The sequence below is a fragment of the Alligator mississippiensis genome, chromosome 8 (genome assembly GCF_030867095.1).
Source record: "Alligator mississippiensis isolate rAllMis1 chromosome 8, rAllMis1, whole genome shotgun sequence".
Taxonomy (NCBI): domain Eukaryota; kingdom Metazoa; phylum Chordata; order Crocodylia; family Alligatoridae; genus Alligator; species Alligator mississippiensis.
In genome coordinates, this window is record NC_081831.1 from 80,976,879 (window position 1) to 80,982,002 (window position 5,124).

Here is a 5,124-nt window from a genome sequence, read left to right on the forward strand (position 1 = left end):
GACTGCAGCACATGATTTTCCTTAAATATCCAGCTGAATTTCTGATTGAATTAGCCTTGATTTTGGGCATGCTGCCTTTGAGTTTTGCTTCCCTGGTGGTTAATGCAAACACTGATTCTCCAGTATCCCGCACCGACTGTAGCCTTGCACCTCCTGTGCCTATATTGCAGATCCACTGCCTGATGCGGTCCACATACCTACCATGTGGACCCTGAGGTGCCTCTCATCTGTTGGATCTCCCTCTGACACTAGCTGGTTTCTTTTTGCACAAATAACATTAAACATCCTGGTCCTCACTGTAAAAGGCAATCAGGACTCATAGTAGAGATGGTATCTTTTATTAGACCAACAAGATTTTTGCAAAAAACCCGTTTTTTTCTTTATTCACTTTCAGATCAAGAATTTTTAAAGGGCATGCATTATAACCAGAGGTACCTTCCTTATATCATCTTTATTAATATTTGGTTGCCTGTACAAAACCCTCATAGATATCTGCTTTTATTTTTTTTCATGAGTCACACATACTCCCTAGTTCATGGACAAAATACTTGGTAAGAAAATCATAAGCAGACCCAAATAAGACTTGTTCCTACAAACTATCCCCTTGGATCTTTGCTGGATTAGCTGCTCTGGTTTAGAATGATTTATTTTAGCATTCTTTGCAAGCAGCATATGTCTACAATTACAATGGCTTTGCTGATTAAAAAGGCAGAATGCATTATTGTAAAAGGCCCAAAAAAGTTTCCATTAAGATAAATAGACCCTTTAGTATCATAAATAGTACTGAGCATCTCTACAGCATGTATTCCTCTTCAAAGGGCTCTAGAAATGATAATTTACCTTGAAATAACTCCCCTCTCAGCAACCCCCAAACTTAAAGAAGGTCGAGATTGTAAAGGCAGGCATCAGGATCTTACTTCTTCGGCACCCTTCCTCACGGGGCCAGAGGTTATTCAAAAAAAGGATTACAACAAAATGTATCCGGCAGGAAACTTGCATTTGCCCATGTCTTTTGTGCTTGAAAATGGGCCAATTATAAGATAAAAATTTTCAGAAGGAAATTTCCCCCGATGTAGAGGAAGCATTGCCGGGTTCAGCCACAAAGGTCAAGCTTCGAGAAAAGGACGAGCGTCTGAAAACGAGTCGTCGTAACCGAAACGCTCAGTCAGCCCGCGCCATAGGGGGCGATATGCCCAGCGGCGCTTTAAGCCAAATGCAAGCAATGCTGCGGGAGGCTCGTAAGAAGTACCTTTAATTGCTTCCAGAAAAGGTACCCGATTATACTTAGTAAATGTCAGGTTAGGAGACGTTTTGTACAACAAGTTCTTTTCCTCTCGGAAATAAAGGTTAGTTTAAACTTATCAAGAAAATTAATTGCCATTTGAACTGTAACATGGAAAAAAAGCTTTCACTCGATACTGGAGACAGCTGTGCTGCTGTAACTCTCCTTCTGGATGCAAGAATAACATCTTTGTCAGGGTAATAATTATCCCCGAGTCTGGCTGTGCCTTCCTTCCACTCAGAGACGATCTGAAGCTGGGTGACAACGTCTGGAAATCAGAAAATGCACAAGATTTTTTTCCCCCCTTATAAAAATGAATGTTAATTTCAAATATTCTCTCTCTGTTTAGGAACAGGAGGCTGCACTGCTATGTATTCATCTTTTGGTCAGGCGTGTTTTCCCCATGATGCTCATCCTGCAGGAGCTCCCAGGACCTCCTTCTGCTCCTGTGAGCTGGGTGGCATTAGCCATACCGTGCTTCATAGACAGCTTGCGCTTTGAAATCCTGGGTGGACATGTCTACATGTGCTCATTTAATGTGCATTAGCCCAATTTAAGGCACATTAAGGGTGTGCTACACATGCACGCCCTTAATGCATCTTAAATATGGTGATTTAAGCAAATATCAAGGCATAAAGGAAGTAACAGATTTAGGTGTGATTAGTTAAAGCACATTAGCGTACATGTAGATGTGCTAATGCGCATTAACATGGCGAGCATCAATGGATGTGTTAATGTGCATTAGCGCATCTGCATGTACACTAACGCAGCTTAGCTATTTGCACCTAAAGTGTAATAGGACTTCATGCACATTAGCATGCCACATGTAGACGTGCACCTACATTGCCTTAAATACACATGTAGGCATGGCCAGTGAGAATCTGAGATCCAAATCCTTCCCTAAGGCAACTCACTATTGCTCTTGGGATGCCACATTTCCAGGGTACAAAGCAGGAGAATTTGGCTTGTGAGAAGCTTTTGAAAACTCCTTGCAATGCCAGAGTGACATTGAGAGGAGGTGCCCCCACAAGATGGGCTCCTTGCAGCCCTGTCGACCCACAGACTCGCTGACTCCATTGAGCCAGGGCTAATGTCTGTGCAGAGACGCTTGTATTTGCTTATACCTGTGATTGCGAGTGCAAAACGCTGCTCATCCGAGACCAAGGGGAGACCCGCTGGTGACTGTTCTCTCTTCTGAGCGAGCTGAGCAATGTTTTTCTCTCCAGCTGGTAACCTAATTTTTAAAAACAGTTTGTACTGATCAACCATACCCGTGCTTTTGCTAATCTATGCTAGTCCATCCCGTGTCAGGGATATCCCACCAGCATCTTACAGCTCTGCTTTCCCTGCACCATTTTCACTGTGTCCCATATATATATATAAAATCTGTATATGTGTGTATGTATATATATGTATACACACACACACACGCATACATATATATGTGTGTGTGTGTGTATGTGTATGTATGTATGTATGTGTATATATATATATATGCATATACACACACACACACACCAAGGGCCAGTGCACACAACCTCACCATCTTTGCTGATCCCCTGCTGAAACATGGAATAATTTCTTGGCCTACGGCTGCTTTATCTACAGTCATTCCAGATTTGTCTGCTTTTCTCATTACTGAAGGGCTAAGTTTTGCCCGTTGCTAATCTCTGCATCTTATTCTGTGTGACCACTGAGATTGGACTCCCTTGTTTTTTACCGGCTGCTACTATCATTCTTTGCTTTTTTTCTTGGTCTCATCTGAATTGCGTATGTCCCCTACCTTTCCCTGGTCTTTCCAGGCCCCCGCCAAGTTGCATTACCCTCCATGCTGACAGATCCTCTGCAATTGTTTTGTTCCATAAACAAATTGCATCGCTGGACCGTGCCTTCATTCTTCCAGGTTATTGATTATACAAATTAATTAAACTGATTCCAATATTGATCGCTGTGGCAGGCTACGCTTTGCAACCCAAACTGCTTTCACTTAAAACTACCCTTTCTCATCAATATCCAAGCCAGTTCTTTATCTACTCCAGCAGTTCCATCCATACGCTAGCCAATATGCACTTAATGACCTTACAGAAAAGACCTTGCCAATCCTTTTTCTTGTCCAAAAACTTTTCTATAGTTTTATAAGGCATGAATGCCTTATAACACTTTATGTGGTGCTTTTATAAAATGGATAATACTGCTCTGGCTAGCAGAAATGAGGAGTGATGCGGTCCATACAAATGATTCTAATAGGGAAGTAATCAGCCTTGGGAAAGAATAAAATAATTATAAGCCTGGACTGTAGCGGCCATTAAGAAGACAGCAGTTATCAAGCCTGAAACAGAGGGGCCCTCCCATATTTTCCCGTTCCTAGCAAAGGAAATAAATACGCCGGGCTCTTGAGACTCTGAATCCATTTCCTTTTCTTAGGTAAGGTAATATCTGCAGTATCTCAGCTTGCACTGACTTTTTAATGGCTATCGCTGTGCTCATGTTCCGTAGAGGTGTTCGGTTTGAACTCACGTAAGTCCCGTGGGTCTGATATGTCTCTCTTCCCACCCCTCCTTTCTGTCGCTTGAAGAAAGCCACTGTGTGGCTGTTTCCAGTTTATCATGATCATCTGCTTTGGGACTGACACTGCAAGATCTATTAATTTCTCATCCTTCCACTTTTAAAACGAAGACCCTTTTGTAACCCACACCGTAACCTTCACGGGAGAACGGAGTATCCTTGCCAATTATCTCAGCGATAGCTTTATAAACTCATTCCCTCCAAATATATTTTACAGCAAGAATAACTCGCATGAAAAAAGACTCACCTTCCTTTCAGCAATGTCACTAAAGTCACAGCCGATTCAGAAAAAAGTTGAAATATTAACAGGAGTTGCATAGAGGCGCACACGTTCGCGCCGGGCCGCCTGTTTTCCTTCTGTCGCTTGTTCGAGTGCGCCGAGATCCCTGCCATCTCTCTAACAAAGCAGTCTATGTTTCTAAGTCATTGCGCCCTTTGACACGTGCAATTTGTCCCTATATCCCACAGGACCAAAAATAAATGGGGGACTTCTTCATTATCTTCCAAATGAGATGTAAAACCAAGGTCCTGACCTCCTGTGAGTGTTAGAAATCCCATGGCACATTTTGCAAGAGCAGGGCTATTAGCCCTGATGTTCTGGCAAAGTTCCAATTTGGGTAATTATAATTACATTTTGCCTACTTTTTCATTTCAACTAGATGATGTATCCATCTTCGCTTCCTGTCCTGGCGTGCTGTAAAACGGAACGATGTGCTGCCGGTCAGCTGTGGTGGTCTGCTTCAGACGGGGACGTATCAGTGGCTTTTTGATGATGGTTTTCATATAGGCTTGTTGGGATCTTTGGATTAGGGTGCTGGAGAGCAAAGCTCTAGCAGACAAGATCATTGCAGGACTTCTGCTGCCATCTGGGAATGCCGACTCCATAAGTGGTGACCACAACTCAGGGGCACTTCTGTGGTACCAGCGCTTCATCTGAGCCCTCTGTGTAGGCCAGGTTTGTCCTCATTCCCCCTGGACAGCACGTTCTAGCTGCAGGAAATGCTCCTGGGATGAAGATCTTGTATCTAACCATAGTCCATTGCTCCTGGACAGTGGCTAACCTTGCAAACACCTCTTGATCTGCACCTCCTACATCCCACGTTATGTCTCTTGTATTACTTTGTGTGCATTGCATGGGGTGGTCTCTATTGCCCTGTAAGCTTAGTTCTTTAGGGATTTTCTAGCAATAGTTTAATTGATCAAATACTATGTGCTGCCAGGATCCAATGGTGAATCTACCTGACTCACAGCCAGTTGTAGTTTCTTGTACTTGCAGT

The 5,124-nt window shown here is 43.1% G+C and overlaps 1 long non-coding RNA gene across 1 annotated transcript; it reads right to left on the reverse strand.

The window, feature by feature from the left end:
* Nucleotides 1-411: 411 nt before the first annotated feature.
* LOC109284422 (uncharacterized) lies at nucleotides 412-4,295 on the reverse strand. Its single transcript, XR_002091875.2, has 3 exons — nucleotides 4,095-4,295; nucleotides 2,407-2,516; nucleotides 412-1,550 (listed from the first exon to the last, which is right to left on the reverse strand). It is a non-coding gene; the product is annotated as an uncharacterized LOC109284422 (long non-coding RNA).
* Nucleotides 4,296-5,124: the final 829 nt, after the last annotated feature.